Genomic DNA, 18,821 nt, shown 5'->3' on the forward strand with positions numbered 1-18,821 from the left:
ACAAGAGAGAATGGAGAGTTATGGGAGGAGTAGTTATGGAGTTATGGAGAGACTTTCTAGGCCAGGCTAATGGGTGAGCATGGCTATGTGGGAGGTGAGTAGGAATGGGCTGGTCATGAGTTCACTTTGGTGATCCTGGGAATCACTGGAATGCAGAAGTTTTGAATCCCAAGTTGAAGGGTTGGAGTTTTACTCAAAGTTGGGAGGAAGCAAGCATTTTATATGAACTGATCTGTTGAGACTATCTAAAAATCAATCAGGAAATGGGGAGTGATGGGAAGTGATGTGGTTCAGCCAGTTAAGGTGTCTGCTGCAGAGCCTGAAGACCTGAGTTTCATCCTTGGGACCTATGTGGTGTATAGAAAGAGATCAGAAGATTCTTCTGATCTCCACAGCAGGTACACACACACACACACACGCACACACACACACACACACACAAAGAGACTAATAAATGTCAAACAATTAAACCAAGTGGAAGAATTCAAAGTTGGATATAAATTCTAAATCAAGTTTTCTAAGAAGAGTGTGAAAATGAGTCTATATGTCAGATAATAAAATAAAGTGTAACCACATAGCATATGTTATTGATCAGATAATTCACACCACATTTCTGCTTTGTTACACTCTTTTCTCTCTTCCCATCTGGCTAAAAAGCCTAAGAACTTTGCGTGGATAGTCACAGCTTATGCAAGGAACATTGCCTCTCACAGATGGCACTTCATTAATTACAGCTTGCAACAAATAGTTTTCTCGACAAGATTGTTGTCTGTCTACACATGCAGGATGACTAGTCATGCAATGTTTCTATATTTCATTGGGAATTGTGGAGAAAGAAAATACTAATATTTACTCCTACAGTGTTTCTTACAACAATCTACGTAATGTGTAGGGCTATGGTCATTCTGACAAGTGTGAAGTTGCGAACCACTGTGCTAAATGGTTCCTAAAAGCTCTTTCACCTCTAAATCCCTTAAAAGTCACCATTGAAGCTCCTTTGGGAAGAAGTAGAGATAACCTATGTCCCTGTAGCTGTTAAAACACTTACTTATCTGTCAATATAACTGCAATGAGAAGTCTGGTGGACAAGTCCAACACATGCCTCAAGTCCCTTAGAACAGTGTTTTAAACTAAAGACTCCAGTCTATTTGTGGGTCTTTTGTAAGACATTTGTAGAGAGAGAACATCGCAATAGTGTTTAACATGAATTATGCACCTGCTGTATATAATTTCACAACTCTATTAGTTATCCATTATGATTCCCAAGTTAAAATTGTACTTATTAAACTAGCCAGGGAAGGGAGACACCTGTGCTTGGAACCATTCTTATTCAGTAATACTGACCATATCTTAGGCATACTACACACAGTAAGGGAGTGAGCCTTAAGCATGTGCATCAGCTTGCAAAAGGAGGTAAATGATGCTGATGCTCTGTCATAGAAATGGACTATGTTGCTCAACTCCTCATTCTGACCCTCCCAACCTTAGAGTGGGCTTGCTTTCATCTGATAGTCCCTGACAGAATTTGAAGCAGAAAGAAAAATCCCTCAAGGTCTTTGAGTGCAAAGAACTCATATTCTTAGTACTGTTCTCTGATCGTAACAAGGCTTCCTAGGGTTATATCCTTGAAGCTCATTAAAAAGCATTTCTTTTAAGTCTCCAGTGACCTTCACAAGCAGGAGCAGGTGAGGACAGAGCTGGAAAAAATCTGAAGCATACAGGTCACCCTCCAAAGACTCCACTCTATGCATGGAATTTGAAGCGAGAGCTTTCTGCTTTTTCTGTTTAAAATAACATGTGAATGTTGCAATTAACCCCAAAGAAATGTGTATTTATTTTACCATTAAACATGTTTCCCATATCCTCATGTATAGCAGCTGGTCTGGGACAGGGGCTAATATTTTAGCTTGTGCTTTTCCCAGTGGTGTCCACATGTTTCAGCTGTAGGCAGAAAAAACAAATTCTGATCTCCCTCTGCTCCATTGGTGCCTACCTGCCTTTCCTCTTGCACAGGTGTGGGGCTTCAACTTGACCTGAATGAAGCCATCTTGAGTCATAAGAACCATGACCATGCTGAGTGACTCTGGCTAACTTTCTCCAATTGACCCCTAGCATCTATAAATAGAGTGGTCTACAGAGTTTTATGACCAAGTTTCTAGACTCATCAGCACAAGGAATGTGTCCAGTGCCCTTGGTATTAGCTGGAGATAAATCAGCACCATCTTGGCTTGGATGAAATCCTATGCTGGCCATTATATCTTACTCCTCCTTCTGATCCAGTTTGTGAGAATTCACCTGTCTTGCTATTCAAGATACTTTTCTTTACCTAAGTGCCTAATAAATTATACTCTGTGTAATCCTGGGTTTGTCTACCTCTTTCTTTGGCTTTGTTGCATCTTGAAGCTGGTTTGCATGCTTTTACTTGAACACCAGGGCCCAGATTCCTACCCTGGCACCACCTAGAAGCACCTTCTGTTCTGTTCCCTTTCCAAAATTTGCCCAGTCTGTTTCCTTCCACAATGATTGTGCCAACCCACTGTCTAATCATGATAGTTTATTTCTTCCTTTCAAGGAAAAGATTTTAGTGTTTTCATATAAGATCCTAGGTGTCATGACAGACTTACAGGAAAGAGATCTGGGAACAAGATACTGTGCGTCATGTCACCCCTGAATACACACCATGCCTTGTAAAGACACAACTCTTGGCAAATCTAGTCTTAGAGGTAAAGTTATCATAGCAGAAAGTTGTGGAACCTGTCTTGATGGTTTTGTTTGTTTTGCTCAGCTTGATACAAAGTACAGTTATCTGAAAAAAAGAGACCCCAATTGAGAAAATGCCTCCATCAGATTGCCGGAAGGCAAGTCTGTACTCATTCTCTTCATTAATGATTGATGTAAGAAGGCCCCACCCTACACTACTGTGTGTGGTGCCACCCCTGGGCAGATGGGCCTGAGTTGTATAAGAAAGCAGTCTGAGGAAGCCATGAGGAACAAGCCAGTAAGCAGCATCCTCCATGGTCATTACCTCAGTTCCTGTCTCCAGGTTCCTGCCTTGAGCTCCTGCCCTGACTTCCTTCCATGATGGACTGTGATGTGACACTGTAAGCTGAAATCAGCGCTTTCCAAACCAATTCGCCTTCAGTCATGGTGTCTTTATCATAACAGTAGAAACCAAACTAAGACAAAATCTAATTCTAAATAGCTTTTCCAAGCTTTCATCACGGGGCTGCTTAGTGCTATACTCAGTGAGATTTAATTTTTAAGTCTGTGGGGGCAGGACTGGAGGGGGTGGTGGGGGGTGACGATAAAGAAAAGTTGGCCTAAGCCTGTGCTGGTCTCCAGGCTCCTGGGAGTCCAGAAGAGTGTGTCTATACTTGGGTTACCCTTTGAGTAAGGCCATTGAGATTTGAGGCTGTTTCCAGTATATCCTGCTAAAACTCTCAGGATCCGTTTTCCATAAGTAAAAGTGTTAATTACGTTTTCAAAGCTGCAAACCCCACACAATGTTTTTGGAAGGCGGTGGGAGGATGAGTGAGTGTTTGGAGACACTTTCTTTGCTGGCTTGGCGCCCACATCCATTGCTGCCCACATGGTGCCAGGCAGATGACACCTTTGAGGGGTGTGTGTGTGTGTGTGTGTGTGTGTGTGTGTGTGTGTGTGTGTGTACCTTGAGTAGGTGTGTGGATGGTGGAGAGAATCATTTTCCTTCTCTTGAAATTAGATGTTTATCTGGAGATATCTCAAGGTCGCTATGTAAATACCACTCAGAAGATGACAATCTCTCCTCTGTTTTAATACAGGGATAACTGATGTTCATGGGATTAAATATGTGCATCAGTCTGCCACCTGGAGCAGACATGCGTGTGGAAGGAATGCAGCCCCTGAATCAAATGCACACTTTTTCAACATGTCCCTGTTCCTACCCTCTGGCTAATGGGGACAGAGCAGCAAAGTCACTGGCTGCACAACACGCATCTCATTCTGTCATAGATGGTGTGTGCTAGGACTGCGTGACAGAGTTAAGTAGCTGCGACCCTAGAGAAGAGTCAGAGAACATTTCCATCAGTGTCTCCCGGACCGGAAGTTACATAAGTTCTTGTAGTGTCATATTAGTGCCTTTTTTATTATTATGTAAGAGGCATGCTCAGTTAAAGGCTATATTTAGTATTGATAACCTGTCCCTGTTTTACCCGTCAACGCTGCGTTTACCATGTGTGCTAATTAGTTTCTTTCATTTGTTTGTTTTTTGTCAACTTGGTACAAACTAGGAAGAGGAAACTCAGTTGAGGAAATGTCTTCATCCAATTTGGCTTCTAGGGCGTTTTCATGATTAAATGGTTGATGTGGAAGGCCTCGCCACTGTTGGTGGAGCCACTCCTGGGCAGGTGGTCCTTGGTGGTATGAGAAAGTAAGCCAAACAAGCCATGGTGAGAAAGTAAAGTGTTCTCTGTGGCTTTTGCTCAGTACCCACCCCATGTTCCTACCCTACTTGGGTTCCTGCCTTGGCTTTCCTCAATGGTGGAGGATGTGATGGAGAGGTGTAACTTACAAGTAAACCCTTTCTGTCCCAAGTTGCTTTTGGCCCTGGTGTTTTTATCACAGCAACAGAAATCAAACTGAGATATCATGTGACATGCCCAGTACTTTAATTTCACCTTATTTGTGTCTTTCAGAACACCCATTTGGTGTTGCTATTGTTGACAATGCTCATTTACAATTACCATGTGATTGCTAATTGGATCGCTAGCCCTCTTCATCTATATAACATCCGGCTATGGATTTTCAATCTAACCTCACACTGGTTATTTACATAGTCTCTGTAAGAGAGCCTTTGGGTGTTTGTTTTTGGTTTGGTTTTGTCTGACTTATGACACTTCATTCTGTTTACTATTCAAAAAGCCTGTAGCCCTCCTATTTTTTTGTCTACTACACATACGCCAACCTAAAACATCATAGCAGATACATCGTTTTAAAGGATACTGATTTGTGCAGTAAATAAAATTACATATGTGTACATGTAAAACATCCAGCTTGGCACCTCGCCGTCAGCATGTGTGGAAACATCTGATTCCTCCTCTTCTCCCACTCCTCACAATGGTCCAAGCCTTTTATAACCTTCCATTCTGTAGTGTCACAGCACCAGAGAATCCTGAATGGTATCGTTTTGCCTTAGCATCATTTCATTTGGGGAGTTCACCGCTGTGGAAGCAAGAATCTGGATGTCATCAGCAGGAACGGACTCCCTCCAGGGGCTCTCAGGAATAAGCCTTTCCCCTCTGTTCCTGGCTCGCGGACAGTCTTATCTTCTTTGACCCGGCTGCATCTTTCTTGTCTCAGCCTTTGTCGTCACCTGCTCCCCTCCCCTCTGGGATCTGTATGTCCTGCCCTTAGCTTCTAGGAACACCAGCCATAGACGTGGTTTGGATATGGTTTGGCTGTGGCTCCCAAACGTCTGGGTGCGGGAAACATGGTGTCTGGTGTGGCAGTCTTGATGGAGTAGAAACTCTAAGAGGCCAGGCCTGGCACAGATTTAAGTCAGGGGGGAATCACCTATAGAAGGAGTTAATGCTGCCCTCATGGGCTCACTCAGCTCTCTCAAGAGGGAGTTGTTATAAAAGAGAGTAAGGCTAGCTGTGGGGCTGTGGCACACGCCTTTAATCCCAGCACTTGGGAGGCAGAGCCAGGTGGATCTCTGTGAGTTCGAGGCCAGCCTGGTCTACAGAGTGAGATCCAGGACAGTCAGGGCTACACAGAGAAACCCTGTCTTAAGAGGGGGGGGGGGCTGACCCTTGAGTCTTTCTTGTCACCTATCTTGACTATGATTTCTCTTGCTTGTACATGTGCCCACCATGACACAGTCTGCCATGCTGTGAGGCAGTCACATTGCTCTCACCAGAGGCTCAATAAATGAGGCCTCCTCCACAATCGTGAGATAAATCAGCCTCTTTTCTTTATAAAGTGCCTAGTTTTAGATATTTGGTTATAGGGACAGAAAATGGACACTTATACAGGAAACATCTCAGTACGATATAAAGTCATCTTCACTAATTACATCCGCAGGGACCCTATATCCAAGTAACATCATACACTGAAGTTTCAGGGAGAGATGTGTACCGGAAGATGCCATTCACCCAATCCAGCACAGGGAAGTAGTGCTTGGTCTGTCTGAAAGAAGCCTGTCAATCCCATCACTTCTACTGAGATCAGTAAAGTCCAGAGGAGATCAAGTATTGGGAGAACAAGTTCTTTGTACACGGCATAGGGAGAATACTGCTCTGGCCAGAGCAGGCAAGCCTTTGATGGGGGAAAAAGACATTGAAAGAGACTGAAGGTTGTAGCTGTAAGCCCTGAAGGGTTCAGGAAAAAAGAACTCCTTAGTGCAGTGGTTCTCAAACTGTGGGTCACAACCCCTTTGGGGGGGTCACATATCAGATAACCTGCATATCGGATATTTACATTACGATTCATAGCAGTAGCAAAATTACAGTTATGAAGTAGCAATGGAAATAATTTTATGGTTGGAGGTCACCACAACTTGAGGAACTGTGGTAAAGGGTCACAGCACTAGGAAAGTTGAGAACCGCGGTCTTGGAGGAATTATATTCTGCACTCCAGAGGCCACCTTGCTGTTGAGTCCGTGTGGAAGTAACAAAACCTGCTGGGAGGAATGTGGGCTGTCATATGTGTGGTGGAATTATGGAATTGGGGTTCTAGCTCTCAGGCAATGATGACATGGGCCCAAAGTTTGGGGTCAGCAATGGCTGTGAAGGAAAGGGACATTAGCAGGAGGTAAGGAAGGAATTACCTGGGAAAGACTAGCTCAATGACGATTTCCTTCAAAGGCATATTCTTTGGTCAAAGTTCAAAGACACCCACAGAACCCCAAGGGCTTCTTTCCCTCCACAGAGCACCTGGTAGAATTCATCTGTTTGGCTGCATTTGAAGAATTGCCCACAGCTGATCACAGAGTCGCAGAAAGAGCCTGCATCAAGAATTTTGTGTCCTCCCCCCCCCCCTTTTTTTTTAATTTACAGACAAGGAACTCATCCCAGCACCTCTGCCAGCCTGGGGAAACAGGATTCTGAGCCATGACAGATGCCCTGTGTGCACAGCCACCCTGACACTCTGCTACCTCTGTGCACTAATCATGAGGCACATCCTGGCATGGGGCACCTGGACCATACCTCTTTGGACCCTTGGCAAGGCCCTTTGCCTCCTGGTTTGGGGTTCCACTGGAACATAATAATGAATCAGGAAGCAAGCAGGACAGTGAAAGGGATAAAGAGTTCACGAAGGGGCAGTATTTCAAGGCATTGCAAGGCGGCGACAGAGTACTGCGTTTATACTAACACCCTTTAAGGTGTAGTGCTAAGAACCAAACGGAAACCCTAGCAGTTCACACACACACACACACACACACACACACTTTTGGTGGCAGGGTACACAAGTGGGGGACAAGAACAATGATGCCTGACAGTCATTCTGGCGACTGAGTTCAATGCCACAATGATCACCTGTGATATTTTCTTCCAAAGACTCCTTTCTGTTGAGGGCACTGTTTTGCCATCAATCCCCTTCATCTAATCCACCTCCCCAAACATGGCCAAACTGTAAGCCAGGCAGACCTTACGAGGTACCTGGAAGTCGAACCCAATTGCTAAAAACAGTGAATTCCCCACAGCGGAGCTCAATGACAGCTGAGCCCCAGGGAATGCATTCCGTGGTAGCATGACCCGACTCCACTGAAGGCAACAACCTGAGCAGTTTTGAGAACCTTACAGACGCTATGAACGTAGCGATAGGAATGGGGCCTCTTAGGCAACTTCTAGCCCAAAATTCCATGATTTAATATTTGTACCTTTTTGAAACAGTAATTCTGTCTATAAGACATAACTGACCCATAAGCTTGCCTTCTTTCAGAGAATAATTGGAAACAGATTTAATTCAAGTCCAATAGTTAATTCAATCCCATCTGCTTCTCCACAGCCCAATAAAACCATATATTTGATGATTTGAAGTCTTCCACCCCAAAATGTGTATGCATATACCCTTCAGGCAAACTTTTCATAAAACTTATATTGCTTCTTAGTGAAAACTAGGAGATGTAAAATCCATTTCTTATACAATTTCAGAACCGAGCTAGGAGACAGTACTTAACTTTCATGAGGGAATGGAAGTCTCTCCTTGAAATCATTATTTTGAGTTTTCTTTAAAAGTGCTTTAACATGAAATAGTCTAGAATTAACTTTTTCCTGCCCGTGAGTCTGTTTGATAATCAGAGCTTGGTAGTTTGGTATCAGTTACCCACAGGCTTCCTAGCTGCCTATGTAGGGGACACAGGAGAAAACTGAGGTGATGGAAGTAGCCTGAGGGGAACAAGCCCAGGGTAGGTAGAAGACCACCCTGCCACAGAGTCCTCCTCCCCACGGTCAGCTGCTACTCACTGACATTTCAGCAAGCCTGTGACTTTTCGCTAAAGCTTATGGCATTTCTTTTACTTATAGGGAAATCCTTGGAGTGTGCTGTTTCTCAGTGTGCCGTGGAGACACCTGAAATGGGGGGGACTATTTGTCTAAAACACAGCTGCAAGCAAGGAATAGTGGTGCCTGCCTATAATCCCAGCATTTGGGGGACGAAGGCAAGACTTTAAGGCTAGTCTGAGCTATATAATGAGACCCTGTTTTAAAACAGAAACAAAACAAACAACACAGAAAGAGGTGGGGAGGGGGCATCTCAGGAATAAACTTTTTCTTTCCACACTCATGGTTGGTCTTTTGTGTTAATTCATGTGTTGGAACTGTTTACAGAAGCGCCACTGACTAATAGCTGAGTAATCACCATAGCAACCAAAGAACCCATCATCTCCACCGTATTCCAGGTCAGTTCATGTTTACTGTCTTCTCTATCAAATGATGGATTCAAGGGAAAATAAACCTCTATAAAGATGTGGACAGAAAGCCATCATTTATTTGTTCCCACAACCCCGAGTCCAGAAACAGCCTGACATGACAACTTTTTTATCTTGGGGATAGACAGTGAAGTGACAAGGTCACGAATCCCCTTGAACAGAGCCGAGATGTTTTTGTCCCAGAATGGCCTCCTCAAGGGCGCATCGTCATTCTGCCAGCCTTGCCAATGGAAGACATGTGGGTTGACCCCCTCCCCCCCCCCCCGCCCCCGCCAAGGGAACTGCTGTGTTCTGATTTTATCCCAGTCCCTCACCTCATCAAGCACAGGATCCATGAGTCAGACAGCAACTCTGAGAAGGAAAAAAACATATTTAGAATAATTTTAGAAAAAGGAGACATGAGTGAGCCACTTTTAGAACCCAGATATCAAAACACGAGAAAGGAGGAAAGAGACAGAGAGAGAGAGAGAGAATGTGAATTTTTTTTCCATCTTCCATTTTGTGAGACCATCTGCAATTCACTCTTGACAAATCAGTTTGAAAGAAATCTCAGGTGATGGGCCTTTGGTTGCCATGGCAATTATTCTGCTGTGTGCAGCCACTTAATGCATCTCTAATTTCCCCACAGAAGCACATACAAGGTCAGCAGAGGACACGAAATGCTTATCCCAGGCTCCAGGGGGCAAACCTGGACTCTCTGCCTGGCATATGACCAATATTTCTTTGCAATTAATGTCATGCCTGAGAATAATAGTGGTTATCTTTAATATCAAATAAAATGAGGCCAGTTTGGACTCTGGCAAAGGAGAGGCATAATAATATGTTTGCCTAATTCAACCTACCTTGAGTTCAAGCTTTCTTCCAACAGCTCAGTGAAGAATAGTTCCAAGGTTTCAGAGGAAGACAACCTGCTCACACAGGTTACCCCAAGACCTCCCCTCTTCTGTCAGGGCCCATCTTTTTTTTTTTTTCATGGAATATTTTGATAAAGTTAGATGCCTGACATTACACACACACACACACACACACACACACACACACACACACACACAATGCATTCTGGTTACTCACACACACCCCCAATTTATCTCCCTCTTATTCTTATCAATATCTACCTACCTACCTATCCTTTTCCCAAATTCATAACTTTTGGTTTTGTTTTTATGATCCATTTAGTTTAACCCGGGCCATCCATGTGACGGTTGTAGTGGAACTATCCCCTGGAGTCTTGGGGGGTCACTAGTGAATACACAAATGTAGGCAGTGACTCCCCACCCCTTTTCCCGAGTCTATCAGTAGGATAGCGCTCCTATAGAAAGAACGTAAGAGCCAGAAGCTGTACAGATGGCTACAAATGCCATCTACACAAAGCACAGCCAATGTAACCACAAACTCAACACCTGTAGACACTTATACTAGTTCTGTACAAGAATGGGCTCATCCACAGCTGGGCAGGGATGGATGGTTTCAGGGGCACCCATCTTTGATTCTCTGTCTCTCTCCCTGCCTCTGCTCCTTCTTGGGGCATCCATCTGATGGAGACTTTGATTTTGGTCCTCTGTGCCTAGGCGCAGCTCACATGCATCCCCTGCTGGAGTCTTAAGACTCTGTCAATGGAGTATGAATTCTGTTCCTCAGAATGTCCCGGACACTTTGCTCTCCTCACTTTCCAATATGTTTCTAGTGTGGAGGTGGAGGGGAAAAATGATCCCCCTTTCATATTTTGCCCACACCCTAACCTTCCTGTTGCATGGAGGCTTAGAGTTGCAGAATGTTTGTTGAACATCTGTTCTAGAACGCTTTTGTTGCTATGATAAAACACTGACCAAAATCGACTTGGGGAGGGAAGGGTTTATTTCAGCTTACCCATTACAGTCCATCGAGGGAAGCCAGAATAGGAACTCAAGCAGGAACCTGGAGGCAGGATCTGAAGCAGAGGCCATGGAAGAATGCTGCTTACTGGATGGCTCTCCATGGCTTCTTCAGCCTGCTTTCTTATAAAGGCCCACCTGTCTAGGGATGGCATTGCTCACAGCAGGCTGGGCCCTCCTACATAGATTAGCAAGTAAGAAAACTCTCTGTAGACAATGCCAATCTGATGGAGGCAATTCTTTAGCTGCAGCTCCCTCTTCCTAGGGTGTTTTAGGTTTGTGTCATATAGAGTTGACAGCTGACATTGAGCAGGACAGCATCTATCAGCGCTCACTTCTAGTCTAGGCCATGAGGATACTGTAGCAGATAGAACATAGGAAAGTCCTTGTGGTTATGTGGCTTATATTGTCACAGGGAGAAAGACAAGCTCTTGATCATGTGCTAATAAGTAAGGGTCCAGTATGTAAGGAGTGGGTATGTGCTCGCAATCGTACTAAAGAAAAATGCCTCAGGGGAGCCATGGATTGTGATTTTAGGTAACACAAGACAAACCTTATGGAGAAAGCAACATTTGGGGCTAGACCTAAAACACTGTGGGGGTGAACTAAGTGGACCACCACCGATCAGAATGGCTGGGATTGAGTAAGGCAAAGAGGAACAAGGCCAGACAGGAGTGCCTGTGTGCCTGTGTGCACACATGCATTTGCATGCTTGTGTGCATGCATTATGAGAGTAGAAATCAGATGCCAATGGTAAAATCAGATCAGATGAAAAGATTTTTAAAGTTAACTCTCATACAGTAAAATGAACGGATCACAATCTGGAAGACTTCAAACAAGGTTGGAAGTAGTTTTTCTTAAGCATTAACAGCATGTATTATAAAGCATAAGAGAGAAACCATCTCAACCCATTTCATGACTATCTCTTATGTATTATCATTATTTTTAGGACAAGCAGGTGTTTGTGCTAATTTGCCTAAGGCTAACTGGCATAATTTCACTGAATCATGCCAACAAGAATGTAAAATGACATTTTATGTTTGTGATTTGAGTGTTGGGGGGCCATCAGGATGGCCTGAGTTTGAGTTACATGGCTGTGGGTGGTTAGCCTTGGGGGTTGTCTAAACAACAGCCTCTGGTTTGGGTTTTCTGTAACAGAGATGGATTAGACAACCATCAGAGCAGCCAGACATGAGACGTGCTGAGAAGTGGTCAGTGGTAGAGGTTACAGCCTCCTCTGCCTGTTTGGCTAACGTGCTCGCTACATCTCCTTTCTCCACCGCTGCAGGCAACCATCACCAACCCAGGTTTTATAACATGTGACAGGTCTTCCATGAGCTTCGGCTCATGACAGGCAGACCACCCTTCGGGGATAATGCAGATAACCATTTGTGCTCTGGCACTTCCTAGGAACATGAGTCATTTTCAAAGATGCTGTGCAGTAACTCGATTTTGCAAATGGCCTCATGATTAGATTCAGATAATCTAAATTTTATTAAATTCTGGAGGACATATCCCATCATGTGACGTACCAGTTAAGCACACACACACACACACACCCTCCACTTGCTGCCTAAATAATTTTAGCTTCTAAGTTCTAAAGTCCTTTGTCTCCTAACTGCTATGTATCAGACCAGCTTCTGTCTCTGGGGACCTCCTGGGACTTGACTTAAAGCTCAGTGACATCCTGTGCACCTGTCAATATCCATTTACTCAACGATGAGGTTATGGCACCCTGGAGAAGTGCTCAGCTACACTACAGACATAAGGGCTGCTTCGTAAGTGGCTAAGCTGGGGATGGACTCTTTTTCCAGCTGCTTTTTAAAATTAGCATTCATTCTGTACACAGCATTCTCTGCCCCGACGCTAAAGTATAGTTATAACTGGAAGAAAGCTCGCCTCCTTATATCTATGATTTCAGATCCTTCCTGTAACAATTAAATGACTTGGATTTGGGGTTTTGACTTTTTCAAGGTTAAGTATATCAGATGCTAAGCTCAGGGGTTTGGGTTACAAGCAATGGGTAAGAAGCTTGGAAAACTTTGGTGGTGCTTTAGTCAGTGTTCTATTGCTGTGAAGAGATACCGTGACCACAACAACTCTCTTAAGAGAAAGCATTTAATTGAGGCTTGCTTACAGTTTTAGAGATTTAGTCCATTATCATCAAGGCAGACATGGTGCTGGAGAAGTAGCTGAGAGTTCTACATCTAGATCTACTGGCAACAGGAAGAAAGGGACGCTGGGCCTGGCTCGAGCTTTTGAAACCTCAAAGCCCACCCCACCCCCCAGTGACATGCTTCCTCCAGCAGGGCCACACCCACTCCAACAAGGCCACACCTCCTAATCCTTCACGAGTAGTGCCACTCCAGGATGATTAAGCATTCAAATATATGAGCCTATGGGGCCATTCTTATTCTTTTTCTTTCTTTCTTTCTTTCTTTCTTTCTTTCTTTCTTTCTTTCTTTCTTTCTTTCTTTCTTTCTTTCTTTTCTTTTCTTTTTTTTTTTTTTGGAGTCAGGGTTTCTCTGTGTAGCTTTGGAGCCTGTCCTGAAACTTACTCTGTAGACCAGGCTGGCCTCAAACTCACAGAGATCCATCTGCCTCTGCTTCCTGAGTGTTGGGATTAAAGGCATGCACCACCACCACTCAGCTGCCATTCTTAGTCTAACCACCACAGAGGGGAGGTAAATGTTATCAAAAGGATGCGAGATATACCCCAGAAATGATGGGTTGACTGGAGAAATAGCCTGAAGGGACAGACAGAAGCCAGAGGAGGGGGCAGAAAGCATCTTCTGAAGATGCTGCAGTGACATCATCATCATCACTTCCCGTGGCTCTTGGTTTCTTTCCTGACTAGTACCATCGTGAAGCAGTCATGCATGATCACTATAGTCTTACTTTTTGTTTCTTGTTTATTATGGTTATGCCTATGCATGTGTGTGAGTATGTTCAGGAGCATGTGTGTGGAGGTCAAAGGTCAACTTCAGGTGCCATTCCTCAAGAGCTATCTACATTGTGTTTGAAGTCAGATTCAGTGCTAGGATTACAAATACACCTGGACTCCCCACCTCTCCGTGGTTTCTGGGGAATCAAACCAATGTCCTTGTGCTTGAGAGACAAGAACTTGATAGACTGAGCCATCTCCTTAGACACCCTTTCTGTTCTCCTCTTTCCCTTAGAAGTGTTCAGACAGGAGTGTTTGACCCAGCTTGTGTGGCCTACCCCAGTAGAATCTGCCAGGAGCTAGCAGGGACTCTCTGTCTTCTGGCCTCTGTTGAGGTAGATGGGATGCTGCTGTGTACCTGAGTTGTGGTCTTTCCAGATGGGGATATGTTTGCATAATGGGCAGCAAGGGGGGTCAAGTCCACCTTAGGCACTTAGCTCAATTACCTCTAATGTCCCAGAAGGTAGGCACGTAAGACTTCCAGTCCAGAAGGTAAAGAGACTTTTATTTGTTTATTTGCATGTGTGTGGTATACATGTAGGCAAGTGGAGGTCAGAGGTCAGTTCTGGCTTCCTTCCTCAATGGGTCTCCCCCTTATTTTTGAAGCAGGGTTTCTCACTGAACCTGGAGCTCACCTGTTTGGTAAGACTAACTGGTCAACAAGCTCTGGGTATTGTCCTGTCTCCCCATCCCCAGTGCTGAAACAAGAATGTATTATTGCCACATCCAGCTTTTGATATGGGTGCCGGGGATCTGGACTCAGTTCCTCATGCTTGTGGAGCAAGCGCTTTACGGCCGACCTGTCTCCCTAGCCTCACCACTTAGACTTCAGTGTTGCTTCTATTGACTTGGACCTTTCTATTTTTTTCTCTTCACCAATTCCCACTTGTCCATCTGATGTCTGCTTCAACATCAGGTTCTCAGAAAAGCAATGGACCTCCTATATAGTTACATCCTTGATCCAGTTCTCATCAGAGCCCCTATTGTCCTTTGCAGATGTTAGTTATTTGGCCGCGTTGTGTTCTTACCCTGCAAGGAAATGTCATGAAACACGACAGAATCCGCTAATAAGAGTTTTATTAGAGATAAAGGGACAGAGAGTGCGCAGGCCTGTGGGAGAGACACGTGTGTGGAGAAGAAGAAGGAACCAGGAACATGGCGCTCATTTTTTAAAGGCTGGGCGTGGCCAGGTCACGTCACTACTCCACGCATGTGCGTAGATCACATGGCCACGTTGCACGCTTACATCGCCATGAAACATCACGGATCCTGGTCACACGAGACGCCTCGACCCGGAAATGGCTATCCTGACCTGGAACTGGCTAGGCGGAAGTGTCCGCCTGGCATATGAAAACACGCCCAACCGTGGGGGCGTGTTGTGAACCCTTTAGCAGATCTGTCACATGTCTAATCAAATGAACGTTTAGCATGTGAAGTTAGGGACACTTCAAGTACTTAAAATAAGGTGACTCCCTCACCCATGTGCTGCCACACTAAGATATTATGGCCTTTCACAGCATGAGCTGTTTTCCCTCATCCCTAGCCCCTCAAGACATATAATGGCATGTGAGTGTTCCTACATTTCATTCTGGCAGCCACATAGGAAGTTTGAAGTATCTAGTAGAGCTAGAATTCTGGTATTATGACCACTTCAGTCCTCCACTGCCCTAGACTATTTTTGTAACCTGTTCTTCATTTTTAATGTGATCTAGTACTAGGCAGGATCTAGATTCATCTATTAGATCCCAGAGGTGAAAATTAGCATCAACTCTGAGCTAAACCCAGAGATAGAATTATATTTAATTCTATCATAACCTTATATAATAGTCCCCTGGCCCTCTCTTTTGGGGGATCCATCTTCTGAGGTTTCAGTTATCTGTGACCGACTGAAGTCTGGAAATAGTGATTGGAAAATTGCAAGGATAGAAAACCTGTACATCTTCAATCGCATATTGCTCAAAATGGTGCGAGGAAGTCTTATATGCTCCCTCCCTACGGGAACGAGAACCACCCTTTCGCTTGGTGACTCCAGACAGTGCAAGTCATCCACATCATGCTCAAGGAACCCCTCTTTGATTTAACAACGGCACCGCCTTGCAAGAGAAGTTGTGCTGGCATTTTAGTTGTCCGAGAGAAACCGTGAAGGGGCTTCCTCTAAGTGAGGAGGTGAAGGCTCCCAGCCTCAGAACCAAAGAAAGAAATGTGTGCCAAGGCTGCTAAGAACCCATCATAAACCGTCTGTCCTTGAAGTTATGAAGAGGGCGAATGAAATTTGTGCTACTTTTGTTGTTTTTCTTCAATTGCAAAAGTTACAGCCACCTGATGGGTAAATCCCTAAGAACTCAGTACCATCTGTGGCTTCCGGCATCCCCCCCCCCCCCCGGGTGGGAGTGGGACAGGTGCTAAGGCTGCTAAGGTGCTAAGGCTAAGAAGGAATACTATCAATGAGGGCCTATTGTTACACACGCACTCGCAGGCACGCACGCACGCACGCACGCGCACACACGCACGCACGCATGCGCAATGCATAAACGCTCACTCGGGGTCTTGGTACTGATGCAGAAGTCAGATGACAACTTGTGGGAATTGATTCTCTCCTTTCTGGGGATCAAACAGGTCATCATGTTTGGTGTTGATGCAACCTAGGGGTCTTTTCTTGTGTGGCTACATTCCTGCTGAGCCATGCCTGGCCTGGCTCCAGAGCAGAGCACCTAGCCCTAATCCATCCTTGGTTTAAGGGACACCTTTTGTTTCCCTCATCGCCCTATGTGAGTCTTGTCTGAGAGTCAAGGATCAGAGAGTCTCCCAAGGATCACAGGCCTATGCAAAACTTGGTTCAGGAAACCCGGAAAACCGTGGTACCTGAGAAATCAAGGAATTTGCACTCGGCATTTATCTCTGGGAGCTCCTTTCAGGTTGCTTTGAAGGTATGGAAATTAACTGGCTAAACTGTAATTAGAGAGAATAAAACTGCCCTAGGCGAAGGGAAAGTGCTCCAGTCCTTCAAGGCTGGACCCCCTGCAGCCACGAGAGGCTAGATTCATTCTTAAGATGCCTCCGAGTCTTCTTTCCACAGATCCACGTCAACCCACCCGTGACAAACAGTGACATTCTCTGTCTGTATTTTCACCTCTTCAGGAAATACAGGAGGAGACCCTTGAAGTCTGGGTGCACAATCCAGGTTTATTATAAACAAAAGTAGCAAGGATCAGAGAGATGGCTCAGAGGTTAAGAGCACTGGCTACTTTTCCAAAGGACCTGGGTTCAGTTCCCAGCACCCACATAGCAGCTCACAACCATCTGTAACTCCAGTCCTAGGGGATCCAACACCGTCTTCTGACCTCCAAAGACACTGCATGCATGTAGCACAAATACATACATGTTAGGCAAAACACATAAAGTCTAAACAAACAAACAAACAAAAGCAAAATTAATGTTCCACCCAGTGCAGAGAAACAGACTTCCCATGAAAGGAAGGGATCCCAACCCTGTATTGGTCCAACTCCTTGGCAAGACTGGACTTGTATATTCTATTAGGTAAGTTGTGGGACAGGGTTAGACCTCTTTTATCCCTCTCTGATTTGACTGATTAGTCTGTTTAAGTGAAAACAGGAACCTGATCGGAAATTGTAAAGAATTAAAAATCCCATCCTGAGACAGCCCATCCAAAGAGCTTTGGGCAAGAACCTGGAAGTGGGCCATTTTGGATGAAAGTGTGTGTGGTTCAGTCCGGGCTGATTTGTGTCCGGAGCCTCCTTCTCGGCCGATCTACACAGAACTCTCTCTTATTTCCCGTTGTGGCAAGAGCTGTAACCTGCAGAGCGAGCTCACCAGTCCCTGTTGCTTCTGTTTTATAGAAGAGGAAACTGTGGCCGGCCGGGAAATGGATGTTGCTTGCCTGAATAATTAGACTGTGAAACCAGTGAGGGGGGTCACCAAAAACAATTCAAAAATGAGTGTAATAAATTACAAAAAGTTGAATGCTATGTTTCTTAGGGATACCTCTCCTGAAACTGTGTCTTCCATGCTTTATAGACATGCAGATGTAAGTGCTAGGAAGTGATACAGAATATATTTCTTGTTGTAGACTACAGTGGGAAAAGAAAGCAAGCAACTATTTGAAAACTAGTCATTTTTGTTCAAATCTTTTCATGTTACAGATGCTGAGCCGAAGCACAGAAACATTCCCACTGTTGAGTAGAAAAGGCATGACCAGCTCCAAGGCACCTTCCAGTCTGGTTCTGTTCCCACATTAAAAAAAAAAAAAAAAAAAAAAATGGTCTTAATGGCCTGTGCCTTGTCAGCCCTACAGAACTGTTATAAGATTTAAATGAGACCATCCAAACGCTTTTTAAGAGCCGTGAAGAAGCCTACAAAGGGAAGACACGCCTTTGCATTAGTCAAGGTTGTGAGTCAGAAGGCAGAGGTTGCTGTAGGTATTCCGGCAGAGGGGAGGTTGGTGCAGAAAATGGGTCACCAAATGGTTTTCAGGGCTGGGGGAACAAAAGCAAGAAGGAAAGGAGGGGTGGCATTATCTCCAGCACAGAAAGTGCAGAACAGTCTTTGCATCCTCTGGTGATTAACCACCGAGGAGGCAGAAAAATAGCTTCCATTTTCTTCCCACCTTCCAGCCTCGGTTGAGTGCCTCCTGCCCACAGAAACCCAGGAAGTCTTCAGACTTCCCTTCTTGCTGTCCTAGGGAGATCACACTAAGGTGGGCCGAGGACCACAGATAAGGCCCAGCACACTGTTTGACCCAAGTTTTCTCAGTCCACCCGAGGGTCTCATTAACAGTTATGGCTCTGTCTCTTGCCCCTCCATAGTTACCGAGTCTCCAGATTTGCCCCTCCATAGTTACTGAGTTGCCAGATTTCCAAGACTCTGCCATTGTTCCTATGAATCCCAGCGATATTCATGATGGTTGGTTAAAAACCAACAACACTGTTCTTCGGTATCATGAGTCAGCTGTTGGGGTTTTCTCTGAGGTCCCATCTGGTGGTTATCTTCTGCCAGTGGACTTGGTGGGGATGTCTAAAAATCCTAGATGGAAATTTCCACAAATAAAAATTGTGGATGGTTTAAACCACATGTTAAATAG

General features: G+C 44.7%; 1 long non-coding RNA gene across 1 annotated transcript; it reads right to left on the bottom strand.

Annotated features, from left to right (window-relative positions):
* Nucleotides 1-394: 394 nt before the first annotated feature.
* Nucleotides 395-10,666, bottom strand: LOC121822445 (uncharacterized). The gene is made up of 3 exons (XR_006063560.2): nucleotides 9,751-10,666; nucleotides 9,223-9,259; nucleotides 395-5,199 (listed from the first exon to the last, which is right to left on the bottom strand). It is a non-coding gene; the product is annotated as an uncharacterized LOC121822445 (long non-coding RNA).
* Between the last annotated feature and the right edge of the window lie 8,155 nt (nucleotides 10,667-18,821).

The sequence above is a fragment of the Peromyscus maniculatus genome, chromosome 14, assembly GCF_049852395.1.
Source record: "Peromyscus maniculatus bairdii isolate BWxNUB_F1_BW_parent chromosome 14, HU_Pman_BW_mat_3.1, whole genome shotgun sequence".
Taxonomy (NCBI): domain Eukaryota; kingdom Metazoa; phylum Chordata; class Mammalia; order Rodentia; family Cricetidae; genus Peromyscus; species Peromyscus maniculatus.